This window comes from Xenopus laevis, chromosome 9_10S (genome assembly GCF_017654675.1).
Source record: "Xenopus laevis strain J_2021 chromosome 9_10S, Xenopus_laevis_v10.1, whole genome shotgun sequence".
NCBI classification, from domain to species: Eukaryota; Metazoa; Chordata; class Amphibia; order Anura; family Pipidae; genus Xenopus; species Xenopus laevis.
In genome coordinates this window covers 47686626-47697330 of record NC_054388.1, presented here as the reverse complement: position 1 = coordinate 47697330, position 10705 = coordinate 47686626, and the positions used below count along the sequence as shown (strand labels likewise).

Genomic DNA, 10705 nt, shown 5'->3' with positions numbered 1-10705 from the left:
TACTGTACAATTATAGATTTGACTTGACTGGGTCCTTAGGCTGTGGGCACACAAGCTGAAGAGGGCTCAGCTGTTCTCAGCCTGCGTATTCCATTATATGGTGGGTTCACTATATCCTTATCCTTATGAACTGGGGTTCACTTTGTCATCAAATGCAGGGAGATCACTGTGCCATCATGTGCTGCCTCCTTGTCATGTGACATTTGGACAACTGAATGCAAAATGTATTTAAAGTTATTTATTATCACATTTGTTGTGCCAAAGTACATCATAGCTTTGTATATAAGGGCACAAAGCAATCGATAAGCAGTTAAGTAGAGTAATGTTGCCATTTAAAACAAAAAAAATCCCTAATAATCCCTAATTTAGGGTTGGTAAGCGGCTGCAGTGATGGACTCTGTCTCTGCAGCAATAAAAGTACTCAGGCTTCCAAATAATGTCGGATTGAGGTGACAGGAGCCCACCAGAAAACCTTTGACCATAGCCGTTCAGTGTCCCCATTCTAAACTCTAATAAAGAATCCTATACTCCTCGTCCAATACAAGTGACTGTGAAATACAATCATTTCTCTTACCTCCTCTCTGGGAGGCTGAAATTCGTAACTGCCTTTTCTGTGAAAGATAACTGTCTGACCCATATTACCATTCAGAGTAATAGGCACAGGGAGTGCTGGTCGATTGGGTAACTCTAAAATAGCAGATTTCACAGAATTTGCCGTTTTAGTGGAGAATGTTTAACTTTCTTGAGATTTCTTTGATTTTCCAGCTCTGTTGATGTGCGTAAAAAGAGCTGGTGTACAAAGTGCCCAGGATTATCCATCATTCCTGGAACAAGAGTGCTGTCAGGACAATATTGTACCCCTGATTTCTCCTGGGGGATTCACTCCTGGTATCTGGGCCCTGCACATTCTCTGGCAAGCGGGGCCCGGACCTACCGAAGCAGGGGAGAAAGACAATGGAGGGAGGGAAATCTCTGTGATACACATGTTTCTGTGGATGGAATAAAGAAATGGGAGTGAGATGCAGGAGCAGAAAGGAAAACATACACAAAATATACTGTTGGTACTACTCTTATATCAACTGTAGTACCCTGATATGGTTTGTACTGGTCTTATGCCAACTATAGTACCCTGATACTGTCTTCATTGCTCTTATAATAACTTCAGTACTCTCATGCTATCTATATTGCTCTTTGACTAACTGTACTACTCTTACTGTCTATACTGCTCCTAAACTAACCATAGTAATCTGATACTGTCTGTGCTACTTTTAAACTAAATGTAGTACCCTGATACTTATATAGTTAGTGGTATACTATGGCTTTAATGCTTTTATTCCACTGCATGTTTCCCCTAAAAGCTGAACAAATGGGGGAGTCAGGCAATGATAATGCTAAAGGGGAACATATGGGGCATTTGTACCTTCCCCTGGATTAGCTGAAAGTAAGGTGGGATTCACCTAAACAACTGGTTGCATGTGTCATTTTTCAAGCTGACCTTCTATGCAGCTGTGATTGGTTTTTGAGGGTCAGAGGTGCAGTACATAGCCTGCCCCATGCATCTCAGGCGGTCAGTGTCGGACTGGGGGGCCCGGGGCCCACCGGGGCTTCTGTCTCTGGGCCCCCCGCGGATCCTGAGGGCTGCTGCCTCAGGGCCTCCGGTAACCCTCCTCTCCGTGTGAGCACTTCCGCACGCACTTTTGTTTCTATGCGGCAAAAAACGAAGTGCGCTGGCACGCGTGTCAGTAGCCCTCAGGGTTCGGAGGTGGGGCCCTGAGACAGAAGAAATCCAGGTCTGGGCCCTGAGACAGAAGAAATCCAGGTCTGGGCCCTGAGACAGAAGAAATCCAGGTCTGGGCTGGTGGGGCCCACTAGAGCTGGGGGCCCACCGGGTTTTTTCCCGGTGTCCCGCAGGCCCAGTCCAACCCTGTGTGTGCATAAGAGTGAATACAGGGAACAAAAGTGCAATGCAATAAAGGACTCACAACACCCCCCCCATAGGCAAAGCATGCAGTAAGTTTGGGCACCTATCATTCACAAAGCACTCTTCAAGGTGGGAGGGCAACATGGAGACAGTGTAATTTTTAATTTAAAAAAAAAAACCCTAGTTAGGATTTTAGTCATAGTCCTTAAATCCCGTAAAGAGCAGTGTTGGTTAGGGATGTGCAAGTTTTTTCCACCTGGTACATTTTGCAAGAGGCAAACATTTTCACAGATTAGCCAGGCGGTGATTTGACTCCAATCAGCGCCGATTCAGTGGAAAACGCCGCCTGAGGCGGCTCCTGCAATGCCGCCCCCCTCCCCGGTTTACCAGTCGGGAGGGGAGGCAGGAACTCTAATGCAGAGAGCGCATGGGGCTAGACATATTGTCAATTTCCCAGCTGCCCCAAGTCATGTGACTTGTGCTCTGATAAACTTCAATCACTCTTTACTGCTGTACTGCAAGTTGGAGTGATATCACCCCCTCCCTTTCCCTCCCCAGCAGCCAAACAAAAGAACAATGGGAAGGTAATCAGATAGCAGCTCCCTAACACAAGATAACAGCTGCCTGGTAGATCTAAGAACACTCAATAGTAAAAACCCCTGTCCCATGGAGACTCCTTCAGTTACATTGAGAAGGAAAAACAGCAGCCTGCCAGAAAGCATTTCTCTCCTAAAGTGCAGGCACAAGTCACATGACCAGAGGCAGCTGGGAAATTGACAAAATGTCTAGCCCCATGTCAGATTTCAAAATTGAATATAAAAAAATCTGTTTGCTCTTTTTTTTTTAAAACATGTTTTTATTTATTTATAACACAGGTAAAAATTGTTTTCACTTTGCATTGAGATGAACAGTAAGAGTAAGCATTGCGTAAGTTTAACAATTTTCAATAAAGAGTTATCAATAACATATAAGTACATTACAAAACATACAGCTCTGTTTGCTCTTTTGAGAAATGGATTTCAGTGCAGAAGTCTGCTGGAGTAGCACTATTAACTGGTGCGTTTTGAAAAAAACATGTTTTCCTATGATCCCTTTAAGCAGGATCAGGACCCAAGAACAGGTATCTGTGTATTCCAGATCTAGACTTCAGCAGAGGAGTGCAGACAAAGGTGTTGCTGACTAAGCAAAATATGGGTTTGTTCTGCTTATATTGAGGTTACATTATTAGGTTCTAGAAGCCCAAAATAGCGAGCCTTGTATAGGTGGAGCGGAAGGGGCACATGACTAAGGGGAGAGTAGAGGAAAGAAAGGGTGTAGTGGTGACAGGCATTGTGGGAGTTGTAGTGTGGAAGAAAGGTAGGAATAAAGGGGGCTTAACCTTTAAATAGGGGTGAAAAGTGTGGGAACTCATAGTTGGCGCAGGAGATACAACGTCCCTCCCACCCTATGGAGATGGGGGGGTGGATGGTTATGTCGCAGCAGTAGCATAGTGGGGCTGCCCAACTGGGTAGCCAAAAAGGGGGCTGGAAGGTAAAGTGAGGTTGGTTGGATAGGCCTGGGGCGAGGCTTAGGGGGCAAGGAGGCACCGTAAGTGAGGAAACAGGTGATGGAGTCTTAGCCTTAGGATGGTTAATGGGTTTTTGACTGAGAAGTGTTTGGGAAGTTATTGTAAACATTGTTAAATGTTATGTGCAGCCTTCAGCGGCTATTGTTTTTACCCAAAATGTAAAAGTGTTATGCAGTATTATTATATGCTGGTATGATTTTCGGATTTAAATAAGAATAAGTAAATGTAAATGTTATTTCATAAAACAAGCTGCGGCCTTTTCACCAAAAGATCTGTGATTGGAGTGTATTTACAGTATGGGTTGTTGGGGGATTGTATCGGAATCTAAGCATACGCTAGTCATCGGGTGTCCCAAACACATTGTTAGAGGGAATTTTGTCTTTTAATCTCTTATACATGGGGAGAATCCTGGTGTCCCGCCGGCCCAGTCGGACCCTGCAGGCGGCATGGGGATTTGCCGTGGGAATATTTGTGATTTTAGGTTTTAGTGCATATTTCTGTGTGATTGTGGAAGTGACAAAGGGAAGTAATAAATTGGGGCTGGACACCAACATGACTGAGTGATTGGGATTTCCATTTAAACCAGTTATTTACATGATTATGTGATAAACGCTGGGTCGGGCCACAGTGATCTCAGAGTGAAATGCAGATCTGTAGGATTTCCAGATCTCAGACTAAACCCCCATGGTCCCAGAGCGTATGGGGTCATTCACTTAATATCCAGAGAGTCACTTCATTTGGGTTTCCCAGAACATCTTAGACTTGAATGCATAGTGTCTCCGAATTAAAGGGGTGGGCTGTGCAGCTGGGCACAAGTAGATGGGTTACTGGGAGGTGCCAAACCCTGTAATGAATTGAACCGATAGGGCTTGGTATTTGTTAGGGCAAAATTAACTGGTGAGGCTAGATATGAAAAAAGATCCTCCCGATCGATATCAGGCCAAAAATCGTCCAGATATCTATAGGTCAAGTTTGATTTTTTTTGTACGATCCAGGACCGCATCAGCTAGTTGATGTGGTCCTGCGACCCTCGGAGCCCATTCGTAGTATTGTAATCTACAAAATTCTTTTCTTCTCTGGATCTTCAGAGTGCTTATCATCAAGTATTACTGCATGAGGAAAGTAGAGACCTCACTGCATTTATCACCCATGATGGTTTTTTTCGGTTCAAGCATGTACCTTATGGACTGGCTTCAGCACCGAGTTGTTTTCAAAGACTGATGTCCTCTATACTCCATGGCATACCTGGGGTAGAATGCTACTCGGATGATATAATTGTCTACGCTCCAACTATGGATCTTCATGACAAATATCTAGAAAAGGTTCTGAAATGCATTGATTCTGCAGGACTAAAACTGAACCTTTCCAAATGCCACTTCAGACAAACTCAGCTGTCATTTCTGGGTCATATAATCTCACAAGATAGATTACTGCCTGACCCTGACCATGTCAACCCTGTTACACAATCACCTCCTCCATCTGATTTCCAGACCTTATGAGCTTTCTTAGGTCTTACTTCATGGTATTCTAAGTTTATTCCCAACTATGCTTCAGTTGTGGAGCCACTTAGAGCACTACTACGTGGAACTTTAAGTTTGGTGTGGTCAGAGTCTGCTCAACATAGCTTTGAAATAGTGAAACTTTATTTGATCCTGCACTACCCACTATGGTTACTACAGATGCTTCAGACTATGGCGTTGGTACAGTTCTCACACAGATTCATGCTGATCATACAGAGAAAACTGTTGCATTTGTATCCAGAACACTTACAGAGACAGAGCGTAAGTATTCCACTGTTGAAAAAGAAGCTCTAGCATGTGTTTGGGCAACAGAAAAATGGAGAACCTACCTATGGGGTAGAGAATTTACCTTATGCACTGATCATAGCCCTTTTACTACACTAGATGGTCAGCAAGGCTTCTGAATTTCAACTACAAAATGCAATACAAACCAGGTTTGAAAAATGTTACTGCTGATTTTTTGTCACGGTTACCTTTACCTGAAGCTTCTGATACACTGGATGAGGACATAGAAGTTGTAGCAATGACTGATTTACTATCATCTACAGTTACACCTGCTGATTTTAAGCAAGCTTGCCTCACATGTCCAATTCAAGTAAAACTATTATAAGACATCTTACAAAGCAAATGGCCAAATGCTGAGAAGAAACTCAGTCCTGATCTTCAACCTTACTACAGGATTAGACACAAAGTCCTTAGTAGATGGCTATGTTGTCCATGGAGCTCACCGTTTACTGGTACCAGAGACCTTGCGAGAAAAGCTCATACAACTTGTTCATGAGAGTCATCAAAGAATTATACATACAAAACAAAGAATACGAGAACTATACTGGTGGCCAGCAATGGATGCTGATGTGGTAACTGCCATTCATTCTTGTGTTACTTGTCAGAATCATGATAAAACAGCTATCACACATACACCACCACTTCAGCCAGTACCATTCCCTGATTCAGCATGGGAAAAACTTGCTATTGATATTGTCGGTCCTTTTACAGATGCTCCTATAGTCTGTAGATTTGCTATAACCTTGATGGACTATTAGAGTAAATGGCCTGAAATTGCATTTGTTTCCCATATAACATCAGCTACAGTAATAACATTTCTGTCTACAGTCTTCAGCAGAGAAGGTAATCCAAAGGAGTTAATATCAGACAACGGACCACAGTTTGTCTCATATGGGTTTGAATAATTTCTGAGAGAGAGGAATATTGTACATAGGAAAACTTCAGTGTATTACCCACAAGCAAATGGAGAAATCGAGCGATTCAACAGAAATCTGAAAGAACCACTACAGACAGCAAATCTTACTGGGAAATCTTTTTAAAGTATTTACAACAGAGTTCATACATAACTACAGAGCAACGCGCCATGCAAAACTCAATCATCTCCTGCTGAATTATTACATGGCAGACAGATGCGCACTAAGTTACATGTTGCAGACATCAAACTTCCACAAAATAGTGTGAAATTGTGAAACTGTAACAAGCCAAATGCAAGGCTTATACAGACAGAAAACGTGGTGCAAGAGAAGTGCACTTTCAGCCTGGATCATAAATCAGAATTAAGAAACCAGGAATACTGAAACAAGGACAATGTAAATTTATTAAACCTTTTGAAGTGAGACGCCAGCGAGGACCATGCACATATGAAGTGTCTGATGGACGCATATGGAATGCAAGTCATCTTGCTCCTGTTAGGAATGACTTTGGAGAAGCTCCATTTGATGAAGGACATTTTCCTACTCCTGATGCCAACTGCAATGGGCCTGAAGAAAGTGAACCTATAAGGCGTACTGAGAGAATCAGAAAACTACCTGCATGGACCCAGGACTATATGATGTGAATAATGTATATTATTGCTTTAAGATGCATTGTTGTTGTAGATGTCACTGTGCCCAGAATTATACTGTGCATACTTCCTAACAGCTTAAAAGAGAAAGTGAAAGTTATTGTTGTGTAATGCCTGCATGAGCCTGATAAAAAAAAAGCACTGTTATACTCTACTCATCCTTGGCTACCCAAAACATAACACTGCTTTTTTGTTTTTGTTTCTGACAGTCAGCACCCCAGTGCCTGCTTCTTTACAGCTCCCTCCATTCTAACTGGGTTCTGCCAGTGTTTCCCAAATGTGAGTCTTGAAATGCAAGAATAGAGGGGAAAGCAGGAAGTGAGTTTAGTTTAGGCAACATGATATAAGCAGTAGCCCTGTGCACTGTCCCCTAATAGCAATATATAAACATAAGCTGAATGTCATCTTTTGGGCTCTCACACACAGGCGTTTTTTCCTGCATTTTTTATGCGTTTGACATTATTCATTAAAATGCCAACTTTTGGCATGAAAAACCACATTCGCTAATTGATTCCATTATATTCTGCCAGGCTGTACTCATGAGCGTTTTGAGTTGCGTTTGTGTAGATTTGTTTAGATGCAGCATGCTGCATTTTCTTGTGCTTGACACACGTTCAGCTATCAATAGATAGAGGGTTGCGTAGTGGAAAAAAATTCAAGTGAATGTATTTACTTACCTGAAACCCCCGGCCGGTGCTTCTATCAGCAGAAAACTGCACCGGCCCGGGGTTATTCCAGCAAGCACGACAGAGCGTTCTCTCGTGGCTGTGCATATTAGAGTGAAAAGCCAAACTTTAACTATAAAGTTGGCTTTTTCATTCTACTGCACATGCGTCTGCCCGGTAAATTTGAAGAAAGAAGAAGCCAGAAGAGGATCGCTCCATGGTGCTCACTGGAATAACCCCCGGGACAGACGCATGTGCAGTAGAATGAAAAAGCCAACTTTTTAGTTAAAGTTTGGCTTTTCACTCTAATGTGCATGCACAGCCACGAGAGAACGCTCCGTCGTGCTCGCTGGAATAACCCTCGGCCGGTGCAGTTTTCTGGTGATAGGAGCACCGGCCTGGGGTTTCAGGTAAGTAAATACATTCACTTGGGGGTACCTAACATTTGGCACCCGCAAGTGTGAAACGACTTTCCTTCTCCTTTAAATGCAATATATGCGTTTTTGCACTCAGCGTGAGTTTGAAAAACGCATAAGCAAATGCCCGTGGGTAAGAGCCCTTACATGCTCTCACAAGACATCTCTACAACTGTAGGTGTGTAGTTGACCCAGTCCTATAGCCAGACCCACCGCACAGTTTATCTAAATTACTGGGCTTCTTTTGCACAAGGATCCTGAAGGGCACAGTATAATTTCCAAGGGACTTTGTAGTTATGATGTAATAGGGCCACAATGATGTCATACATAGGACAAATTAGCCTAAAGGTCATGCATTGTTAATGAATCCAAACAAAAATGGGGAAGTTCTATTTGTGCAACTTGGTTGCTATGCACACTGACCCTGGCAACAAGGTAGTTCTGTAATTGTTAGAGGAGGGATTAAACAGAAAGAGTAGTTATAGCAAATACAAACTGGGGCTCCAACTGAGTTGTCTACCCACCCCATGCCTACAAGGCACTGTATGTTGCACACAAAGGCAAATCATTTAAAAAACAAAACTATAAAGTTAATGAGGACCAACTGAAACATGCCTTAAATAACTTCCTTCTATAAACTTACTCACAGGGAAGTGAGAGGTGATCTCCCCCTTTAACCCGATTCCTTTTGCAAATATGCTAATACGCACACAGATTTCTGTGGGTTCAAAAAGTGCATCTGTGGCATGTGCCAAAACATTGAGACTGCCAGTCCAGACCTAACTCAGCAGCAGAACAGTCAAGGTACAGAGCAGCCCATCAGCTAATGGACAGGGCAAGTTGGAGGGCTCAGTGTGTAGATGGGCCCCGTGTCTCGCACACAGAGTCTGGACGCAGTGTGTTTGCATTTCATAGATATTTAGGATTTGATCCGGAGCAGATGGGCTTCAAAGGCGCGGGCAGAAGAGTCTGCAGAGTCCAATGTGGATTGGGGGGAAGCTCAGATAAAGTGCAGATGTTTGTTGAAAGAAGAAGCTGACAGAGACAACTTGAGAATCACTCACAATGGGCTCCGCTTCTGGTTTCTATTGGGAGCCCCCACAGCCGTCACTCCATGATTTATGGCCCCTGTCTCATTAGCACATTGGGGAACCCAGAAATGCTCCAGGCCGTCATCGATTCAACATCGACAATTCTTAGGGCCAATAAACTCATTAATTTCAGGCACTGTATCCTCAGCAATAAGGGCCTGCAACTCTTTCAGCAAATACACCACAATTCTACCAGCAAATTCCATAAAGTACAGAACAAAGTTTTGTTACAATAGAAAGAATCACTGTTTGTTCCAAATAAATTCCCATAAATCGACAAAAACTTTCCACATTTAATTACCCCAATGATTGTAAACTCCACTCAATTACCATATTTGCTTTATTTTTCCAAATAATCCTACATAAATTCTCCTACTACAAATAACCTCTCTATAACTCCTCCTACAGGCCCATATTACCCCTCTCTATAACTCCTCCTACAGCTCAATATTACCCCTCTCTATAACTCCTCCTACAGCATCATATTACCCCTCTCTATAACTCCTCTTACAGTTTCATTTCCCCCCTCTCTAAACTCCTTCTAAAGCTCCATATTACCCCTCCCTATAACTCCTCCTACAGCTCCATATTATCTCTTCCTAACTCCTCCTACAGCTCCATATTACCCAACCCTATAACTCCTCCTACAGCTCCATATTACCCCCTCCCTTTAACTCCTCCTACAGCTCCAGATTACCCCTCCATTTAACTCCTCCTACAGATCCAGATTACTACTCCCTATAACTCCTCCTACAGCTCCAGATTACACCTCTCTATAACTCAACCTACAGCTCCATTTTACCCCTCAATATAACTCCTCCTACAGCTCCATATGATCCCTCCCTATAACTCCCCCTACAGCTCCAGATTACACCTTTCTATAACTCCTCCTACAGCTCCAAATTACCCCTCACTTTAACTCCTCCTACAGCTCTATTTTGCCCCTCCCTATAACCCCTCCTACAGCTCCATATTATCCCCCCCTATAACTCCTCCTACTGTTCCATATAACCCTCCCTATAATTCCTACTGCCCCATATAAACTTTCCTATAACTCATCCTATTGTTCCATATACAGTAACCAGGGCCGCTCCCGCCATGAGGTAAGGTGAGAATCTTGCCTCAGGCGGCATGGAGCGCCCAGTTACCAGGGGTTACAAAAAGCTGCCTCTGGTAAATTTAAGAGCCTAATTTCCATTTTTTAAAACAGGAATTTGGCTCTTCTAGTGCAGCGAGTGCAATAGTGCTCACTGCACTAGCGATGTGGCCCCTCCTCGACCTGCTCCAACGCTACAAGTTAGAACCGCGGAGCAGGAGGGGGGGAGCGGCATCAGGGCTGAGCAGTCTCTGAGACACGCTTGACAGTAACCATCTCTATAACTCTTCCTCTGCTCTTTATATAACCCTCTCTACTAAAACTCCTCCTACTGCTTCATATAAGTCTCCCTCTAACTCAGTGATCCCCAACCAGTAGCTCGTGAGCAACATGTTGCTCTCCAACCCCTTGGATGTTGCTCTCAGTGGCCTCAAAGCAGGTGATTATTTTTTAATTCCAGACTTGGTGGCAAGTTTTGGTTGCATAAAAACCAGGTGTACTGTCAAATAAAGCCTCCTGTAGATGAAGAGTCCACATAGGGGCTACCAATAGCCAATCACAGCCCTTATTTGGCACCGCC

At 43.4% G+C, this 10705-nt stretch overlaps 1 long non-coding RNA gene across 1 annotated transcript in view; it reads right to left on the bottom strand.

Annotated features, from left to right (window-relative positions):
• Positions 1–229: 229 nt before the first annotated feature.
• Positions 230–10705, bottom strand: part of LOC121393102 — a 110855-nt gene continuing 100379 nt past the window's right edge. Inside the window, exon 3 of the long non-coding RNA XR_005964540.1 lies at positions 230–989. This is a non-coding gene — a long non-coding RNA (uncharacterized LOC121393102). The remainder of the gene's footprint in view (positions 990–10705) is intronic.